This window comes from Ascaphus truei, chromosome 7, assembly GCF_040206685.1.
Source record: "Ascaphus truei isolate aAscTru1 chromosome 7, aAscTru1.hap1, whole genome shotgun sequence".
Lineage (NCBI taxonomy): Eukaryota > Metazoa > Chordata > Amphibia > Anura > Ascaphidae > Ascaphus > Ascaphus truei.
Genome location: NC_134489.1, coordinates 51,111,302 through 51,134,304, shown reverse-complemented (window position 1 = coordinate 51,134,304; position 23,003 = coordinate 51,111,302). Strand labels below are relative to the sequence as shown.

At 44.6% G+C, this 23,003-nt stretch overlaps 1 protein-coding gene across 1 annotated transcript in view; it reads right to left on the bottom strand.

The window, feature by feature from the left end:
* The window catches only part of STAT4 (signal transducer and activator of transcription 4), a 102,790-nt gene extending 96,839 nt beyond the window's left edge, over window positions 1-5,951 (bottom strand). The window contains exon 1 of the mRNA XM_075608354.1: window positions 5,815-5,951. The gene's annotated coding sequence lies outside the window, so the exon portion shown is untranslated. The remainder of the gene's footprint in view (window positions 1-5,814) is intronic.
* Between the last annotated feature and the right edge of the window lie 17,052 nt (window positions 5,952-23,003).

Here is a 23,003-nt window from a genome sequence, read left to right as displayed (position 1 = left end):
TCTAAAAGCCAACTTTCTAGGCTGCAGTTTAACTTTCAGTGCTACATTGCCCTCCCAGGCCTGATTTATACACCATCAGCACAAGAGAGAAAGAGTAGGTGCTCAAATAGTTCCAGTCCTAATATTCTGAGTAATTTTCACAAATATAGAAAAAAATGATTAAAAAAAGAACACTCATGCATGGAGTGGGTATTACACAGGATCCGTGAGATGTCTTACACATATTTACATAATTGTAAAACCTCCTGAAGGTGACCACAAAAGATGGTGTCCCACGATGCTGCAACCTCATTGGAGGGCAAAGTAACTTAAATTCGTCAATAAGACAATGTACTCACTTTTGTGTAGATTTTAAATGTCCGTTGTAGATATTCTTACCCACTCATAGAGCTTCTCAGGTGAGGTGTGCCAAGCCGAAGGTAGAAAAGATCCAAGTAGATAGTAAAAATTAAAATGTATTGATAAATCACAAAAAAGGATGTCAGATACCCTCCTACGTGTTTCGTGCCTTTCGGGCACTTTATCAAGGAGTATGGAGTTGTTATACATGCAGCATTCTATATACACACGAATTCTTGAAGTTTCGCGCCAAAAAGTTCATAATGACGTCACCCCGTTCGTGCGTGAACCTGCGTGCCCCATCGTGCATGTGCGTTCCTCCCCCAACCATTCCCCTCCCTCACCCCCACTTCCTCCCCCCCTTCTTTTGAACCGGGGTTAACCGTTTCTAAGCAAGTACATTACCACTTTAATACTGCTTCTTCCAATACCTTAAAGATCCTTTTTTGTGATTTATCAATAAATTTATATTTTTACTATCAACTGGCCTGGCTCCCTTGGTTGTGCGCTGCTGATTTTTGCACATTCTACTCTGATTTATACACCTGCTCTTTCAACTTCTACTCTTCTTATCCTCTAATAATGGAATACCAATATGTAACTCTCTCCTCCTATCATTCTCTCCTTGCATCTCCATTGTGCCCTCCCTATTGCTTTTTCTGTTTGCTGTTTCCTCACTCCTTCCAAACGTTTCTATTCTCTCCAATTTACCCACTCTCCTCCTTATATCCATATTTCTTCATCTCTCCTTCTCTCCACATATGCTTGTGCAAATACACGGCACCACTATTTATACACTTCTTTCCCAACAACTTCTACATCCCTCAATAAAAAGTACCCCCACAAATCCTCTATTCTCTCCTTCTCCTTCTTCTCTTTCCTAATCCCGGACCTAGTCATATACACAGCTGCTCTCGCCCACGCCTCCCTGCTCCCTCTTTCCCTGCTAATGGTGTTAACCCATCTAATTTAATACCGATCAACCTTAAAATTCACCTCTCAAAAGAAGCATCCCAATAGTCTGGACTCATAGCTACTATCCAACACCCACAGTCACTCCTAGCAACTATTGTGGCCAAGCACTGCCATCTACTGCACTTATTCCCTCACCTGCGGTCTTTGTTAGTCTCCCAATGTACCCCTTTAGATGGTAAGCTCTCCGGGGCACAGATTTCCTCTCCTTTGCTATTGTCTGACTTTGCTGTGCCTATTGTATTATTGTAATTCCCTCTGCTGTATTGTCTCTGTAAAGCACTGAGTATACTGTTGGCGCTATATAAATATACATACAAACAAACAAACAGCGGCGGATTTCCCTAGGCACTTATATAAGCTGGCCGCCTCCTTTCTGCCGCCCTCCTCCTCCTTCCGATTCGCAGCGTCAAATGATGCCGGGGACATCACCAAAGTGACGTCATACGACGTCTCGTTGCCATGGTAACACGACATCATGACGCCATTTGATGCTGCGTAATCACGTTGCCATGGCAACGAGATGCCGTGTCATGCCATGTTGGTGACGTCCGGGGCGTCATTTGATGCTGCGAATGGGAAGGAGGAGGAGGGCAGCAGAAAGAAGACAGCAAGGAGGCGCCCGGCATATGTAGGTGACTTCCCATCAGGCCCGAAAGGCCAGAGAGTGCGGCATTCTTGCCGCCCCAAAATGTGGCCACCCTAGGCCCGTGGCTGACAGGCCTAATGGGAAATCTGCCACTGCATTCATAGATACATAAACTTTGCTCTCATATTGAATACTATTGAAAACGATGGAATCTCCACCCATCAATATTACCATTTACCCGTATGTTCCATAGAGTCAATGTAAAGGAACACAATATATATGGTTTTGCGGTTAAGTTGGCACTGAAGAATTTTCTTCCTACAGCACTTGTCCTAGCATCAATGCATCTATTTGCATCTATTTGGCCATGTGAGTCAGCTTGAAGTGTGTGTGTGTGTGTGTGTGTGTGTGTGTGTGTGTGTGTGTGTGTGTGTGTGTGTGTGTGTGTGTGTGTGTGTGTGTGTGTGTGTGTGTGTGTGTGTGTAAAATGCATATTATAGCCAGATGCGTCAAATGTTGTCACTCTGTCAATCATTATTCCCTTTTTCTTTCTACAAACAAACTCAGGGGACATAAACCTCTCTTGGCAACAATTTGCATCAGTTCTAAGAAGCCTGATTACCAATGTATTCCATTCTATCCAGCTACAAGGAAAATATGTACCATTAATTTACTTTTCATCTGTAAGGGCTACAAACATATGCAACAGTCAATACGTTATAACTGTAAACAAGATAATATGGATATCCAGAGTGTGAAAAATATAGATATTTAGGTAAATACCTGTATTGGGATTTAAACAAGAGATTTTTAGGCTCATACTCCATATTCCGTGAAAAAGCTTCCCTTGTCCTGGGAAAGAGTTTTGTTTGAGTCTTAGTCATTTGGAACTCATCCAGTATAGCTGATTTGACCAAGATCCCATACAGTACATGTACTGTAGAGTGTAAATGGGCAGAAGTTGACCCTATAGGTTGGTGCGCTTAAAACGAGGAATAATAATCTTCTGTGTACATAGAATTGTTCAGCTAAAATTCATCCTGATTACAATTCATTTTTTGTGCGTCTGAAGCGCATGAAAATTAAGTGGCTAATGTTACAAAGCAACATCAAAAGGAAGTAACCCTAGGATTCGAACCGGGGTTAACCGCTTCTAAGCAGGTACATTACCACTTTAATACTGCTTCTTCCAAAACCTTAAACATCGTTTTTTGGCTCGAAAACTTTGTCCACCAGGTGTTAGAGAAACATTTTCTGGCTTGGTTTGAAATTGATCATAAGTATTCAATTGAATACAATACAATAATTATTTGATACTATTTATGACTGCCTCCTGTACCTCTGTCTGTTATCACTGTATCATTCCTAAGAGTTCACACTCTACCGAGTTTAAGTTGTTGACTACATTTTGTTATACGTGATTTTTTTGTGCATTTTCATATCCTGAGACTTTTTATAGAGATTTACTTGCTCTGTTGAGATCTTAGTATTTTTCACTTGTTCGCCTGTTCATTAAGTTTTTTTTCATCGGCTGATGGTAACTCTTAATGAATATTATACATCATTTTGACAATTATTGACTATACGATGTAATGACTTATGTGGACATTTCCCCCTTTGTCATTCATAGTAAACATACTTTTTACAGGTGAAATTTCATTTATTTTAAATTAGGACTATAATATTTGCTGCATTGCTGCTCTAAATCTGAAATGTTGTTATACATTGCAAAATATATTCGTCACAAAACTCCAACTACAAAGAGAACAAGAACAAATGACCAGAATATACAACACATGATGCTTTTCCTGTGCAATGCTTTCCAGGCCCCTCCGGCAGCAAAAAATGGTTAAGATAAGCAATATCAGAAACACATTGCAAAGTCCATTAAAATTAAACAAATCAATTTTTTGTCCTTTGAAAATGTTATACTTTCATTTTGGCACCCAGTAAAATTCTTATATTTTTAGATCCTTACTGTTTTCCACTTTAGCTATATTCTTAATTATAACATCATAGTTATCTTCTATAAATATCAAAATTAAGACGTTAAGAAAGATTAAGGGCTAGATTCATAAAGCTCCACTAAATTAGAGCTGATCAAGTGACAGTACCTAAAAGAGGAACAGAAGTTAAATTTCCTGAGTTAACACGGTATCTTCAAAGTTAATTAAATGCAAAAACAATATCGAATTACATTTTATTTGGATAGGCTTAATGTCTCGTTATTATAGCATAACATTGCGTTGACTTCCAAAAAACTCACATTATGCCAGTATTGGCATTACTCTAATTCAGACCTGGGAAATAGGGTTTTTGCTGATGTGAAGAGCAAAGAAAAACATCAATAGTGCAGACAAACTTTAATCCGGTACAGGTATGGGGGGTCCCGCGTTCCACATCTCTTTGCCGTCAGAGTGCTAGTCACTTCTGTGTTCCTTCAGAGTGCTGCTGGCTATGTGGTGGATCACAATCACCCAACACAGTTTGCTGCCGTAATGCTGCCTCCTCAGAGCAGTGAGAAGCTAGCAGCACTCTGACAGAATGCTGAAGCAACCAACAGCAAAGAGTGTGGAACCTGGAAGTGCCTTGCATTCCATCTGCACAGTGGACTTGTGGCCCCCACTGGAATGGAGAGTGAGAAAGGGGTTACTTGTACAGTTCAGTTAGCGACGCAGCCCAACGTGTTTCATCACTCTGTGAGATTACTTCATGAGGGGTCTGAACAGTGACCCCTGATGAAGTCACCTGCCAGAATGATAAAACGCATTGGGCTGCTTCACTAACGTCATCAAAGACTTTGAGAGAGACGGAGGGTAGCCGCGCTCTCCGTTTCAGTATGGACATTCTTCCGCCTGCATTCACTGCCATTAGAATATCCATTTGGACTCCCCTGCGGACAGTCAGATCCCCTTTTCCCCCACTCTTTCACCTGGAGGAGAGGCTAACCTGATTTGAATCTGATTGACACAACTGCAGGGCTATATCCGGTTCGGTCACCATTTGGTGCTACTAGCTGGTGATTATTTTGATAAACCACACTGCCTTTTATATATCTACACTTGTAAGTGCATTTTGTACTCCCCTTTTAATATGATTAAAGCATGTGTACGTTTCTACGCTATGGAGCGTGCATGTTCTGTATTTTTCTTGTTTATATATATATATACACACACACACATATATATATATATAAATATATATAGTTACTATATATATATGTGTGTGTGTGTGTGTGTGTGTGTGTGTGTGTGTGTGTGTGTGTATATATGTGTACACACACACATATATATATATATATATATATATATATATATATATATATATATATATATATATATATATATATATATATATATACACACATACACAGTATATTACACTTCTCTGGGAAGCATATTCATATTCTGTGCAGCAATAAATTGTGTACAAATGAAACATTCTAAAATTGTATCAATATTGAAAATGTAAAGCTTTGAAATCCTTGATACTTTCATTCTATTTTTTTCAAAGAACTTAACAGACAGATGAAAAACATTGTACTATGAGTGTAATACAACTTTTCAATCCACGCTTGACACTGAACTGTACAGTCCATTTCACCAAACAGAGCTGTAAGGAAGTACAGTATTGCATGTTTCAAAAGCAGTTATTTGTCTCTCTAATTTGCATGCTTACTTGAAAAGCCACATAGAACAATAATATAACAGACTTGAAAACTGTACACAGACAGTAAAGAGAGATGTGAAATGCAAGTGCTTATTTATCAGTCACTTTCAGAATCTTCTCTCAGAATCAGAATCTCAGCACTAAACCCCTCTGCTGCTAGCAATGCCATTATTGCAATGTTATGATTGCAACCGTTAGGACAAATCACTAGAGATTATTGCATTGGAAACATTTCTATCACTTACCTTATTCTTTCCGTGCCTGGATCAGCAAATAAAAATGTATGTCAGTTCAATGTTGTGTTCAACTGCTGAAGTATACTAGTTCTAAATAGTCTGTGGATAAGAGGGAACGTATCAGGTTTCCCCTGTCTTTATCAGGTAGAGGCAGAGGGTAATTTACTAAGCAACACCCCCTTATGTGGTTTTCCGGAACGTCAAGAGAGTTAGAAAAAAAATCTAGCTCTCCCACCAATTTATGACATCTGGTGGTTAATATGTTGCCAAGTTTCTACATTTTAAGTTGTTGAAGCTCAAATGTCATTGTCACGGGAGACCAGGCAATTTACACCTTTTTACCAGGATCATTCATTGAGCAAAACAAAGTAATGAAATAAATTGAAGTTTATTTGCACAAATTCGCTTACACACAATGATACACAAAATACAGACAAAAAGACACACTTACTTTGGGACTGGGGTAAAAAAAATAGACTTTCCTAGGTGTAGGAAACTCTAAATAAGAGTTTTACCCTGACCGGGACTTAGCCCGGAATGGACTGGTATTGAAATCAGCGTGAAGTTCCACACGGCACCGGTACGTTCTCTTCTGAGAACTTGGTCTGTCCTGACCGTGAGTTACTCCAAATCCTCTGGAACTCAAATCGGCAAGAAATCCCAGCTGCATCCGCTACGTTCAATTTTGAGAACTTGGCCGCAAAAAGCTTGACTTAGTCTCTGGCAGGCAGGCTTTTTTTGCTTGAAATCGAAACTGGTTGCTCTGCTACTCGCGCAAGAGCAATTTTTAAAAGCCCGACCGCGCTCTTACAATCTGATTGGCTTACAGATCTTTATAGTATTCTGAGTTTCATTCACAAAACTCAGCAACCAATCATCGCGTGGGAAAATTCCCAAGCAACCAATCAGAGCCAAGCCAGCTAGAAAATCCGGATCAGCGGGAAATCTGAAATTGCCAAGAGACATGCACAAGTTTGCCACCTCCGTCTCTGGCTATCTCAATGCCACCCATTGGTTCAGGCTCTACCAGGTCTGGCAGAACAAATTGTAGCCTGCTATTGTTCTCCGGACCTTGGACTTTTCCCTGCTGCCCATTTGCTTATCACACCTCTAGCATCCTCTGACTGCTTTGAACTCCGATGTCCCGCAGACTTACCGGCGCCAATGGGTTAGCCCCCGGCGACCTGGCGACTGGCTTTGTCGACCACTACCCATATAATTATATGGGTATGATGTACCACTACACTACTCAATGGGTACAGGGTGGGTATAGTGGGTCCGGGGTGGGTGCTAAGGCCTCCCGGGTGAGTAGCAGGGCAGGGTGGGTTAACCCCTTAATTACTATAGTGTTTATTAACCGCTAAGGTGATTTAGGGGTTAGGGGCCATTAGAATGTATTTATTATGTATGTATGCTTTCTGGCAACGGAGGACAGAGGGACCTGCTGTATCATGAGGAGGATGGCCAGCATATTGCTGTGGTAAGTAGAACTGTGTATTTATTTACATTATGCTGGCTAATGTTGTGTTTAATAATGGGCAAATAATCTATTATCCATATCTGGATAATAATTAATATATGGATAATATCTGGATGGGTTAACCCCTTCATTACCTTAACGGTAGCCACCACTATGGTAATGAAGGGGTAATTCCCTCCTACTACCCTCCCACGAGGCCTAACTACCCACCCCGGGGCAAATACCCCCTTCACCCACCCCCTCTACTTCCAACAACCCTCCCCACTCAACACATACAGTACAATAATGGGCAAAATTCCTATTATCCAGATCTGGATAATAGTGCATTTGCCCATTAAAAATAACACATTACCCAGCCAGCATATAGTAAATAAAAGTTGTACTTACTCCCGCCAGGATGAAGGTCCTTGTCCTCCTCATCTTCAGTGGGCACCGACTGTAAAATTAAAAAAAAGAACTACTGGTCTGTAACACCTTTAATCACCTTAGCTTTTATATCTATATAGAAACAATCCTCCTTGCAGCAGATGTGTGGGTGGGCGCTTTGTTCACTCACAGAGTTATCCTCTCAGATCTCAAACAGAAACAACAAGGAAGATACCGTGCACTGGAGGTGAGTTGCAGATAAATGTATTAAGAACACACAACAAGCATAAGTAACTTACATTTGAGTAAATAAAAGTAGCCACAACACTGCGTTCTGAGTAGCCAGTGGTCCGTAGATGGAATTCTGTTAGGACCTGGTGCACCGGGTCCCCCGACCACAATTTGCCACTCCAGGAATAGCATACACGCATCACAGCAAAAGACGTAAGAACGTGATGATGTCAATCGTGAAATGCGCTGCGTAACAACGTAACAGCAAATACCTCAACACGTTTCACATGCTTAACAGGCTTCGTCAGTGGGTAGTGTTACGCTTGTGAGTCCTTACATATATACCCAAGGCAAGATACTTAATCAATTACTGGGTCAATTGAAAACTGTACGTGTACATAATCCAATACACATGATCCCAATGCACCTAATCAATATAAGGGTGTGATTTCATCGAGAGAGCACAATATTCATTAGTATAAAGTGAAAAAGTGCATGATTAGATAAAAAAAATAATTAAATAAATATATACATGTAAAAATGCTGATACGGTCAACAAAAGACTTATGTAAACAAAAAGTGGCTAATAATGCCACAATAATGAGCGTGTGGGTGTTCTATATGTTAATAATGCCACATAACATATAACCAAACATACTGTAATCCATAATCTATTTATAAAAAATACAAAATCATGAATACAAATAAGAATAAATGTGAAGTGTGTTAATTAAACACAAATACTCAAAGAAAATAAGAATGTGGATGTAATGTATCGAGAGCAAAGTCTCCATCTTTGCTGATGATACTAAATTATGTAAGGTAATAGAATCAGAGCAGGATGTAATTTCTCTCCAGAAGGACTTGGAGACACTGGAAACGTGGGCAGGTAAATGGCAGATGAGGTTAAATACAGATAAATGTAAGGTTATGCATTTGGGATGCAAGAATAAAAAGGCGAATTACAAATTAAATGGGGATAAATTGGGGGAATCCTTGATGGAGAAGGATTTAGGAGTGCTTGTAGACAGCAGGCTTAGCAATAGTGCCCAAAGTCATGCAGTAGCTGCAAAGGCAAACAAGATCTTATCTTGCAAACGGGCAATGGATGGAAGGGAAGTAAACATAATTATGCCCCTTTACAAAGCATTAGTAAGACCACACCTTGATTATGGAGCACAAGTGTAGGCACCGCTCCTTAGAAAAGACATTATGGAACTAGAGAGTGTAGAGAAGAGCCACCAAATTAATAAAGGGGATGGACAATCTATTTTATGAGGAGAGGCTAGCTAAATTAGATTTATTTACATTAGAAAAGAGGCATCTTAGAGGGGATATGATAACTATATACAAATATATTCGGGGACAGTACAAGGAGCTTTCAAAAGAACTATTCATACCAAGGGCAGTACAAAGGACTCAGGGCCCCATCCCATAAGATTGGAGGAAAGGAGATTTCACCAGCAACAAAGGAAAGGGTTCTTTACAGTAAGGGCAGTTAAAATGTCGAATTCATTACCCATGGAGACTGTGATGGCAGATACAATAGATTTGTTCAAAAAAGGTTGGACATCTTTTTAGATAGGAAAGGTATACAGGGATATACCAAATAAGTATACATGGGAAAGATGTTGATCCAGGGATTAATCCAATTGCCAATTCTTGGAGTAAGGAAGGAATTTATTTTTCCCCTTATGAGATATCATTGGATGATATGACTCTGGGGTTTTTTGTTTGCCTTCCTCTGGATCAATAAGTAAGTATAGATATAGGATAAAGTATCTGTTGTCTAAATTTAGCATAGGTTGAACTTGATGGACGTATGTCCTTTTCAACCTCATCTACTATGTAACTATGTAATGTTCCATCCAACAAATCAGGTCCATATAAAAAAGGGAATAATAATCACTGCTGATCCAAAAAGGAAAAGCTATGGCAACTAAAAATAAATACAACTGAGTGACTAATGCAAACAAACATTAAAAGAGGAAAGTGATGTTTCTGAATGAAGAACAAAAACCATATATAAAATACAACTCTTTATTCATAAATCACGCATGGACAAAGTCCTATTTATATTAATCAAAATGTATTATGAGGAATTAGTGGGTACTAACCACATAACCCCATAAAATATAAAAAAAATAAGTAAAAAGATACAGAACACATGGATAAACGTAAAAATATAAAAACCTTCCAGCGATCGCGACCTATCCGTCACGTCGCGCTTACTACTGTATAAGCGCATGCAACGGCGGCAATGGATTTGTTTTGCCACTGCGTCGCGTCGCTGTCGCCGGCACTATAAACGCAGCCTTAGAAGAATTCTTGAGTCAAAATCTTTAAAGCCAGCTTGCGTCTATTCAGCACAGAGCATCTTTGAATTTGCCGCTGATTGTTTGGTGCTTGGAATCTGCGCTCCCCATTGACTGCAAATTTTCTTATGGGTTTCAGGGTCCCATTCACAAACCTCTACAGCGTATCAGAGGGTGGGAATTCTCCTGCCGGCCAATCACAGATTGGCCGGTATTGTAAAGTCAGGTGGGTACCTTTTCTCATTCTGCAAAGGGGCACGTGCCAACCTTGCACCTCTGCCTCTTTGCATACTGAGCCCACCCGCTGTCCAGGCTCCAAAGAGTCTGGGCTCTGGCAAGTGGTGGCCGGATAGCTCTGTGTTAGCCCAAGATGCGGGTACTTAAGCAGAACTGCAGTACTCCTCCTGTTCTATAACCTCGGCATCCTTGAGGCTTTCAAGTCAGGATTCCTCACAGATCCATAGGCACCAAGCTTGATAGCCATCTGGTCTCTTGGAATCCGTGACTTGGAAATCCCACAGTTCATTCACAGGTTTTCAGTACATATCCCTATTAAATATAACTCTTTAATAAAATATAATGTGTCCTGTCTTCTGTGTGATAAAAGATACTGTCCCGGCCAGCTTTATTCTAAAGCTGGCCGGGTTAAATGCGGGCCAACCGCGGAGCTTTTATCAGTTTTGAATGGAGTTTCCCGTGCGGTGGCCGCTTCAATAGATTGGCGCTTATTATTGAAAGCGCCCGAGGCGCGGGAAAACCGGCCGAAGATAGCCGCGCGCCGTCAGTGGCTATTTTTAACCCGCAGAGGCAGACGCTTTAGATTAAAGCTGGCTGGGACAGTATAAGTCCCTGTTCTGGTGTCAGGGATGGAGTGAGAGTATATGTTGCCTACCCTCACTAGCCTCATTCTTGGCACACTTTAGAAAACACTTTTAAAACTTTTACAAACAAGAAACCACTCTCAGCTTTATCACTTAGCTGGAGCACCCCCTGAACCTCAATACCAGGTCCAGGGTAACTGGGCATGTATCTGGGCACCCCTCCTTATACTATTGACCTGTGTATGATTGCAGGTATACATTAACCCCTTAATGCCCGTTTACCTTGTCTGGAAGATGCTGCAGCAGGAATCCTGGCGGTGAATCGTAATAGCGTTTTCAGTGTCAGAGTTTGCCCGGAGCAATGTGCTTGGCTGCATCCGAGAATCTCACTCAATTCCCGGATCCTACTCCTGGGGTATCCCATAACTCTGGAACCCCGATACATAGACACATGCTGTAAAGACTTTCTCCGCAAACCCACCCTGAAACTTACAGCCTAGAAATCTCTCGGTCCCAGCATCCCAGGAAATGCGAAACACAAAAAAATCTTTAATGTCGCATAATATGCACACAGTCACAGTAATGCATTTAGGACATTTGGGTCTAAGAGCTGACACTCTAGGACCTCAACACATGGATGAGTGGGCTGAACCTTTATTAGTGAGCATGGTTAACCCCTTCACCGTCACACTGACATGCATCAGAAAGGATGCATTCACCTTAAGAAAAGGGTAATATAAACAACATCATTGAAGCCTTGAGGGTACTTAGTCTTAAGCTAAAATTCCAATACTGTTCCCTCCGTAAGAGACATAAATCCTTATTGTTGGATCTAACATTATCCTTTATGGACTCTATGGCAGAGAAGTGCAAAGAACGGGTGTCACAATGATGTATACATTATGTAACAAATTATCCAAGAGATATGTGAGGGGCTTGCCTTTATCTAGGAATTTTTTTGTAATATTCTTATTATTCTTTAGATGTTCAAAAATTCTAATTTTGAGGCAACTTATAGTCTTCCCTACATATTCGATACCGCAGTCACACTGCAATAAATATATAACAAATGTAGTATTGCAGTTTTATAAAGGAAGCCACATCAAAGGCTTCCTTAGTAGTGTGAGATATAAACTGTTTAGCAGGTCTCATGGATTCACACGCTTCGCAACCCGGTTATTTAAAGCAACAATCAGGCCTAGATAAAAACAGAAACAGAAAATTGGGGCGCAAACACAAACCAAACAAACTAAATGGTGAAAACGTGAATGTGAATGGCTTACGGTAGGCAGGGGAGATACAGTATGTGGGGATATGGCCCCTCTAACAGCATATCTGGAAATTTACTTTCCCTTGAGACACAAGGGAAAAGGGAAAAAAGAAGGAAAAAACACAATAGTGTAATACTGTATGAAACATATATTGATTATGAATAAATGGGAACTCACAAATGGATGTTATTTGACCGCGGTTTAGTATATACGGTAACATATGATCCGGAATGAGGACCCTCCTGGTCTTAGGAACAATCTTCAACCAAATGTCCGGGGGACTCCTTCTCTCCCTGATGAAGCGTGCGCGTCATGGCGTTTTGGAATCGTTTGACATCACGACGGTAACGTCCAGGGGAGTGGCGACCTGAGCTTTCTTCCATACGGCCAGTATAGCGGTTACTGGGCATTTTAGCCCCGTGCTACATTGTCATTTTATGTCTCAGTCCAGCTCCTTTTCACACAGGGGCAGGGGTACCATTGTAGACACTGTTTAATTTATATTACATAGTGTTAATTGACGTGGTTATTTAATATGCCTATTTGATTCTGAGTTGTAACACACGTGTATTATACATGCTCACAATTGGCTACACCAACACATACACTATATCTATCCAGGTTTTCCTACCATTTTATTGTATTGAGGGTAGGATTGGAATGGATTTCTGAATCTACCCTCTGATTGTTGGTAACTCACTGAATGTATGTGCAAACATGATACACCAGCTCTCTTGTGTATATATACACTGGCTACATGCTATTTGAAGCAGCAATAACGCTGATTTGCATACACACAATTTGGTCATCTACTGGTCACAGGTGTTGTGATATGTTAGACAAATGGGGTCTGGGATTCTGTTTGGGTATTGATATTCCTATGTATTTCATCAGCAGAGTCTGCAGTTTATCCCACAAACCTATCTTGTGACCACTACCTACAAGTGTTGATCTGTATACTTATCAGGTTACTATAATACTTGGCTCTTGCTGGCCGCCCCCAATCACATTCACTGTATATAATCACATGCATGTTTAATATGATTGTCACAGTAGACCAGGTCTCTTAACACATTTATATTTCTGGGATCAGTCAATAGGCAAACTTCACCATAAAAGCACTACCATACAGGTAGGGCTGGAGCTTCTTCAGTACCCACACCATTGCTAGGCACTCTTTCTCGATGGTGGCATAAACCACCTCCCGAGGTAACAGCTGGTGGCTCAGGTAGATGATGGGATGCTCTCCTGCATCCCCGCCTACCTGACTTAGTACAGCACCGACACCATAGTCCGAGGCATTGGTCTGCACCACAAACTGCTTGCTGTAGTCAGGGGCTGCCATGATGGCAGCTCTAGCCAGGGCAGACTTCAGAGCCTGGAATGCCTCCTCACAAGCGGGAGACCAGGTAACCAGAACCGAGAGTCTTCTGGGTCAGGTCAGTCAGGGGTTTGGCCAGGGCACTGTACTGGGGGACAAACTTCCTATAGTAGCCAGCGGTGCGTAAGAAAGCCATAACCTGCTTATTCGCTCGGGGCACTGGCCACTCGAGGACTGCCTCTACCTTAGCTGGCTCTGGCTTGAGATGCCCCTTCCTACTCTGTGCCCGAGGTACAGGACCTCTACCATTCCGACTAGACACTTAAATGGTTTGAGTGTCAGCCCTGCTTCTCCTATCCTTTTCAGCACTGCTGCTACATGCGCTAAATGGAATTCCCAGGAATTGCTAAATACAGCTATGTTGTACAGGTATGCCTGCGCGAAACCCATCGATTCCAGCAATCTATTGACCAGGCATTGGAAGTTAGCCGGGCCATTCTTCGTCTCGAATGGCACAACTACAAATTTATATAAGCCACTCAGAGTGACAAAATAGTGACAAATATGCAAAAAAAAGCGCTCTTACCTATTAAAAAGTGTTGGGATAAATAAACTACCAACACAGTAAGAGCTAACTTCATCAGGGGTGACGAAGTGACATTTGTGGTCACGAAACATGTAAGGTGGAGCCTAGCATGCATCCGTCCGTGAGGTAGTTAAGAGGGATTTCCTAACCAGCGCCGACGTCATCAGGGAGGTAGTTCACTCTGTTTGCGCCCGCAGAGGGAGAGAGTGTTAGAACTTACCTTGACAGTCTGCATAGGATCCCAGAATCTCAAGCTGCGAACGGCATTCTAATATCACGGGCCAAGGCATGCTATAATTTGAGTGATATACAGTATGTCTTGTGTCTTTTTTAATAAATTAATGTTCTCTTTTGGTATTGTGCAATGTGCATTTGTTTATTTGCATGGGTACTGATCGGGTTGGAGGATTAGTCCAAGTATCAGGTGTGGGGACATCATCCGATCAAGGATACAAAGATACCAATTGAAGCATTTTATTTTTATCATTGCTTATTGTAACATCCGGAGGAGAACAACCACTACAATGACTTTTCTTTACCTGGACTGTTGAAATCATCTGTTCGGGAGTGGTAGATATATTTCTAATCTGCGCCATGGACTTTGTGTGCTCTTATTATTACATAAGCCACTCAGAGTGATGAAAGCTGACTTCTCCTGTGCCTCCTGGGTCAGGGGATTTACCAGTACCCCCTGGACAAATCTACGGTAGTCAGATACCTTGCCCCCCGCGAGCTCATCTAGCAGCTTGTCCATGCGGGGCATGAGATAGGTATCTGACACCGTATGATCGTTGAGCTGCTGGTAGTCCTTCTTAGGTACCAGGACTATCGGTGAAGCCCAAGGACTCTGGGATGGTACAATTACCCCTAGGGCCAGCATCTCTCCTACCTCCTCCTCTATACTCCTATTTACCTCTGCTGATACCTGATAGGCATTGTTATGCAGTGGTCGCTGATCCCCGGTATGGACTGGGTGATCAGTGATATGGGTCCTGCCCAGCTTATCCGTGAACAGGTTCTGGTACTGGTCTAGCATAGCTTATGCCTGCACCCACTGGGGTACCTCGAGCTGGGGACCTATCCCTACCTGCTCTACTGTGCCCCCCATCCTAGCTTCCCCTAAGAGGTTGGGCAGAGCTGGGCTCGCCGGGTCCTCCATCGGTGGGCTACAGATAGCCAGCACCGATGCCGCACTCTGGAAATACTCCTTCAACCTATTAATGTGATAGGTCCTATTTTTCCCTATCTCCTGATCAAGCTGTACAACATAGTTGTACTCGTTCATCCGCCGGAGAACCATATACAGGCCAGCCCAGACAGCCATGAGTTTTTTCTGCAGAGTGGGCTTCAGAACAAGCACTGGCTGCCCAGGGATGAACTCTCTATTACGGGCATTTTGATCATTCCAAGTCTTCTGCTTGGTTTGAGCATCCCTGAGGTTAGCCTGTGCTAACCCCATGAGTCGGTCTAGATAGTCTCTGAGAGTTACTACATACTGTAGCACAGAAGCAGGATCAGGTCAAGCGGTCCACGGACCTTGCGACCATATAAGAAGCTCAAAGGGGGAAAACCCAGTGGATTCTTGCGGTACGTCTTGCTAGGCAAACAGCAAATACTGTAAAGGAATCTCCCAGTCTCCCGTTTCAGCGTCTACATAGGTTTGCAGCATCTGCTTCTGGGTACCTTTGAACAGCTCACACAGTCAATTGGTGGAAAGGGGTCGTGCGGAGGATTGTCATCCCACACGCCTCCCAGAGACAGCGGCACAATTAAGACATGAATTGCCTCCCCTGATCGGTTAGAATCTCATTAGGGAATCTTACCCTTGAGAAAATCCTTATCAGAGCTTCTGCCACCTTCTTAGCTTTGATCGAGGACAGTGCCACAGCCTCAGAGTATCGGGTCGCAAAGTTGACCACCATGAGGATGTAGCACTTCCCCATCCAGTTAGGGACCAGAAGGGGTCCCACAATATCTACTACTACCCTCTGGAAAGGTTCACCTATCACTGGTAGTGGTCTCAGGGAGACTCTCTCACGGTCATCCGATTTGCTTACACACTGGCAGGCATCACAGGAGCGACAAAAATCTGCCACTGCCCGCGATGCCCCAGGCCAGTAGAAACACTGCAGTAGCTGGGATATAGTGCGGGTGACCCCCTGATGCGCTGCTAGTGGGATAGAGTGGACTACCTGCAACAACTGCAGCCAATACTCCCTGGGTACCACTAACTGTCTTCTACCAGTCCATACCCTATCTGGAGCACCAGGAGCTTTCTCCTGGAACAAGAGATACTGATCCGACCCACCCTCAGAGACAGACTCACCACCCGAAGTCTCATGCCCTCTAAGCTGGGATCGGACCTCACTGCTTCTCTGAAACGGGTAGCCAGCTCCGGCCACTCATCCTCAGTCTCTAAGTCAGGGGATGGGGAAACAGGGACGTTGGTAGGGAGTTCAGGACACAGTACAGACTCTGTCTGACTTACCTGGTCGGTCTCCACAAGAACTACAGGAATCGGTGGTCCCAAATGCAGGGGGACGGTGATCTCAGTGGGCAGGGGTACCAAATGCTCCCCTGCCTGGGCAAGTACCCAGCTTTGGCTTAATGTGACTGCAGCCACAGCAGCATCTTCGGTGCAAAAGAGCAGATGTGGTGTCCCAGGTCGTTTCCGAGTAGCACCTCAGAATCCAACCCTGGCAAAACACCCACATCTCTTATTCCTTGACCGGCACCCCAGTCAAGAAACACCCGTGTGACCTGGATTGACCGAGGTCCCTGTCTGGCATGGTGACCTGGTGACCTGGTGACCTGCATCCCTGGTCCAGGGAGCAGATCCCCTGGGCTAACCATATCAGACACAACTGCCCTATACCCACCTCCTAGACCCACAGAAACCATTACAATATTTAATAAACAACACACAACCCATCCACCCCATGTGCCCCCACATAAAACCATTATTTATTTTTTTACACACAGGATTAATACCACAGGCTGCGAGGGTCCCCGGTTGGTCCCGACGGGTGACAGCAGGCCCAACAGTGCATCCCGGGGGGTACTCACGGGTGGTCTCCGCTTGGCTCTGTGGGCACCCAGGTGGTCCCTGCAGGTCCCAATGGGGTCCACGGGTGTCCCTGCGGGTGTCTGGGAGTCCCCGGGTTGTCCCTACGGGTGTCTGGGGGCCCTTGGGTGGTTCCCACAGGGGTCTGGGGGCCCTTGGGTGGTTCCCATGGGTGTCTGGGGTCCCTTAGGTGGTCCCCGTGGGTCCCATAGTGGTCCCCCGTTCCTCCCAGCAGGTGTCAGTGGGTCCTCAGGTGGTCCCTGTGGGTGTCCGGGGTTCCTCGGGTGGTCCCTGTGGGCCTGCGGTACCATTCCTGTATTTAAAAACAAAACAAAAACATGGCCTACATTTCAATAAATACACCTCCCCCCCACCACCACCAAATACATACTGTACAGTAATGGGCAAAATAACTATTATCCAGATATGGATAATAGATTATTTTCCCATTATTAAACACAACATTGGCCATGCAGCATAACTAAACTAAATAAAAAACGTTCTACTTACCCCTGCCAATGTGAAGGGTGTCCTTGTCAGCTTACTGCAAGTCCATATCCTCCGTTGCCAGAAAAAATACATAGTAAAATACATTCTAATGGCCCCTAGCCCCTTAATCACCTTAGCGGTAAATAACCGCTATAGTAATTAAGGGGTTAACCACCCTGCCCCGCTACCAACCCGGGAGGCCTAACCACCCACCCCGGACCAACTATACCCACCCTGTACCCATTGAGTGACATAATGGTACGACATATCCATATAATATGGGCATGATAAGCCACTATAGCACTCAATGGGTACCCTAATCAAAATACATGAATGCCCAAAAGACACAATAATAAAACATACAAAAACACCTGAACACCCCAATTCAATAAATAAAAACACTAGCCAAAAAATGCAATTAATAAAAGCACTAACAAATTAAACAATTAATTAATTGAACCAGTAACTAACAAAGCGTGTCAGACCCCATGACGTAGTCGCTACATCATGGAAACACCAAATAGGATATTGCTCATTTTCTTTTTTAATAAAACAGATAAATATACTAAAAATCCTTTCCAATTGTTAATTTATCTTACTGTATATTGAATATTTTCAGTTTGTGTGCTATACAAGTAAGCTGCCAGAAGAGGGCAGGCAAATCCTTTACATAGGACAGAATTCAGAAGAGCTTTGTTTGAGAGATGTTACTCATGCTTGATAGATGTGTGTGTGTGTGTGTGTGTGTGTGTGTGTGTGTGTGTGTGTGTGTGTGTGTGTGTGTGTGTGTGTGTGTGTGTGTGTGTGTGTGTGTGTGTGTGTGTGTGTGTGTGTGTGTGTGTGTGTGTGTGTGTGTGTGTGTGTGTGTGTGTGTGTGTGTGTGTGTGTATAACAAAACATTTTTGGGAAAATATCATCAAACCCAAATATCACAAACCCATATAAATAGGCAAATGTTTGAAAAATAGTGTAGTAAAATTAAAAATATATATATAAAATGTGCCTATCTATCTATATAGATATATACACACTGTTGGCTCAGTGCAATCTCACAACAGTGGGAGTTGGCTCCTTTTCTCCTAGCTGCCTCTCACCTACCTTGGTTACTCCATGATTCCACACTTTACGTGCAGCATTCTCTGACACATGTGGGGTTTCTGTGTACTGTATGTGTGTGGGGTGATTTTCTGTTTCTCATATCCCTGGTGGATTTCTTTCTTTCTGAGTGGGCATTAGTTTCTTTGCACTGACCATTTTTTGGTCACATTTCCCTTCTTTTTTATTTTCAAGAGTACTCTTGTTTTTTATTGTCATATATTGTGTTTATTGTGTCTGTTTGCATCATTGTGTTTGTTTTAATCTGTTCAGTCACCTAGCCTTCCTTGCTTAATTAATAAATTTTCCTGTTTTTTATTGCTATACAGGATTGCGTCTTTTTTCTTTCTTCCATATATCTATAGATATATAGATATATAGACACTGTTCGACAATCCTATACATTTACACGCCCGGGGTGTGTGAATTTAACTCCCGGGCGAGTAAATATTGGCCCAAGCAGCAGACATGTTTTTTTTTTTAAATTTCCCTGCTCGCCCTGAAATTTTCCTGCTCGCGATAAAAAAAAAATTCAAAAAAACTCCCCCTACCTGACTGCTGATTGGCGCGCGCTCCCAGGCCTTGTGTGTGCGCGGCCAGGCTCTATATGAGCCCGCCTCCAACGAGCGGCCATTCTTTCTGCCCGGACATCTGTTGGAGGGTAAGTAATCTCCATGCTGCAGCCCCTCTGCTCCTTCCCTGCAAGCAAACCCGTGCGACCCCCCTGGTCCCCACATGGCTCCCTTCTCACCACCGCGACCCTCTGCTCATGCCCTCTCCTGCCAGTATGCGCCTTTGCGTTGGCTCTCCCCTCCTCCTGTCCCCTTCCCCTCCTCCTGTCCCCCTCCCCTCCTCCTGTCCCTCGATCCACCGATCGCTGCCCGGGACAGGAGGTCCCCACTGCTGCAGCCCGGTTGTCGTAGGGAGGGGAGGGGAGGGAGGGGGGCGCTCTCACCATGTGCCTCCCTCACTTGCTTAATGGTGCATACCTGTTTTCCCGTGCACTGCGGGACATGCCGACGGGAGGAGCAGGGCAGTGGCGGCCATGGCGAGGCTGACTGTCCCGTTGGGCGCCCGCCACGTGACTCCCACCCACCCTGCCACCTCTCCACCTCCTCAAAGCTCCACTACGCCCGCGTGAGGTATGGGGGGGGATGTCGGCCTGCCCCCCCCCCCCCACAAGCGGGAGATGGGTGCGGGTGGGTGAGGGAGGAGCGTGGTGGTGGTGGTCGTGGCCTTTCCTCCCCCCCGTGTGTGCTTGTGTGTGTGTGTATATATGGGTGTGTGTGTGTATATATGGGTGTGTGTGTGTGTATATATGGGTGTGTGTATATATGGGTCTGTGTGTATATATGGGTGTGTGTGTGTATATATATGGGTGTGTGTGTGTGTGTATATATGGGTGTGTGTGTGTATATGTGTGTGTGTATATATGGGTGTGTGTGTGTATATATGGGTGTGTGCTTGTGTGTGTGTGTGTGTATATATGGGTGTGTGCTTGTGTGTGTGTGTGTGTATATATGGGAGTGTGTGTGTATGTGTGTATGGGAGTACGTGTGTGACACCAGAGGTACCCCCCCAGTCAGTCAGTCACCCCCCCAGTCAGTCAGTCACCCCCCCAGTCAGTCAGTCACCCCACCCAGTCAGTCAGTCACCCCCCCAGTCAGTCAGTCACCCCCCCAGTCAGTCAGTCACCCCCCCCAGTCAGTCAGTCACCCCCCCCAGTCAGTCACCCCCCCAGTCAGTCACCCCCCCCCCAGTCACCCCCCCAGTCAGTCACCCCCCCCCCCCCCAGTCAGTCAAAGCCAAAAAGATTTTTTGGTTGGGCGAGTAGATTTTTGGGTGATTTGTCGAACACTGTATATAGATATATACACACGTGTATATGTGTCTACAGTATGTATCTATATCTATATAATTGAAAACGTTGTATGTTGGCTGTTCTTATGGGCAATCTGATTGGTCCGTCGGTCTGTCACTCAGCCTCTGGCCAATCAGATTTCTCCGTGGCCCCGCCCCGCCCCCGCACTCCTCTCATTGGCCTGCATGGCTCTGTGACATCACCCAACTGCCACTCTCTTTTCCTTCCCACCCGCAGCTCACTTTCCCCTCTCCCGGTGTCCGTCACTCTCCCCCGTAAGCCGGAAAGGCCCCGTACCTTCCCTGCTGAGCCGGACCCCCCTCGGCGCGTGTCCGTCACACTCTCCCCCCGTGCCCGGCAGGCCCCGTCCCTTCCCTGCTGCAACCGGCGGCTCGCGCAGGTGGAGAGAGGGGGCACGTGCGCAGCTCTCCCCGGACTGGAGGAGGGAGACCAAATTAGGGCTAGGCGGGGGCTTTGTGCTCCGGAGATCCCTCGGCGCGCCTTTCCCCCTCCCGGTGTCCGTCACTCTTCCCCGTCCCTTCCCTTCTGCAACCGGCGCTCACAGGTGGAGAGAGGGGGCGCGTGCGCAGCGCTCCCCGGACGGGAGGAGGGAGAGCAGAGAAGGGCGGGGGCTTTGTGGTCCTGTAACAGGGGAGGGGGCTTTGTGTGTGTGGGGGGGGGGGGGGGACAGTGTGTGTGGGATGACACTGTGTGTGGGGGGCCCCTGTGTGTGTGGTGTGTGGGGGGATGGGACGGGACGGTGTGTGTGTGGAGGGGGGGGGGAGTGTGTGTGTGTGTGTGGGGGGGGTGGAGACACTGTGTGTGTGGGGAGACACTGTGTGTGTGGGGAGACACTGTGTGTGTGGGGGACACTATGTGTATGGGGGGACACTGTGTGTGTGGGGGGACACTGTGTGTGGGGTGGGGGACACTATGTGTGTTTGGTGTGGGGACATTGTGTGTGGGGGGGGGCACTGTGTGGGGGGGGGGGGCACTGTGTGTGTGTGTGGGGGGGGGGGACCGAAGCTGCGCAAGGGGGGGGGGAGAACCACAGAGCGGAGAAACACACAGGGGGAGTGGACAGAGAGAAGGGAGTGGGACATTTTACTCCCGGGTAACGCCGGGTCTCTCAGCTAGTACTGTATATATACAGTTGTTTGGAAAAGAAAGTACACCCTCTTTGAATTCTATGGTTTTACATATCAGGATATAATAAAATCATCTGGTCCTTAGCAGGTCTTAAAATGAGGTAAATACAACCTCAGATGAACAACAACACATAACATATTACACCATGTCATGATTTATTTAACAAAAATAAAGCCAAAATGGAGAAGCTATGTGTGAAAAACTAAGTACACCCTTACTGCTTCCAAAGGAATTAAGATGCTAAGAAGCAGACAGGTGCTGCTTATCAAATGCCCTTGACTAATTGATCATCAGCAAGTGTGATCACCTCTATAAAAGCCGAAGTTTTAGCAGTTTGCTGGTCTGGAGCATTCAAGTGTGTGTTAACACAATGCCGAGGAGGAAAGACATCAGCAATGATCTTAGAGAAGCAATTGTTGCTGCCCATCAATCTGGGAAGGGTTATAAGGCCATTTCCAAACAATTTAAAGTCCATCATTCTACAGTGAGAAAGATTATTCAAAAGTGGAAAACATTCAAGACAGTTGCCAATCTTCCCAGGAGTGGATGTCCCAGCAAATTCACCCCAAGGTCAGACCGTACAATGTCAGAGAAATTGCAAAAAAAACAAGAGTTACATCTCAAACTCTACAGGCCTCAGTTAGCATGTTAATTGTTAAAGTTCATGACATTACAATTAGAAAAAGACTGAACATGTATGGTTTGTTTGGAAGGGTTGCCAGGAGACAGCCTCTTCTCTCTAAAAAGAACATGGCAGCACGGCTTAGGTTTGCAAACTTGCATCTGAACAAACCACAAGACTTCTGGAAGAATGTCCTTTGGACAGACGAGACCAAAGTGGAGATGTTTGGCCATAATGCACAGCGCTACGTTTGGCGAAAACCAAACACAGCATATCAGCACAAGCACCTCATACCAACTGTCAAGCACAGTGCTGGAGGGGTGATGATTTCGGATTGTTTTGCAGCCACAGGACCTGGCGACCTTGCAGTCATTGAGTCGACCATGAACTCCTCTGTATACCAAAGTATTCTAGAGTCAAATGTGAGGCCATCTGTCCGATAGCTAAAGCTTGGCCGAAATTGGGTCATGCAACAGGACAATGATTCCAAGCACACCAGCAAATCTACAACAGAATGGCGGAAAAAG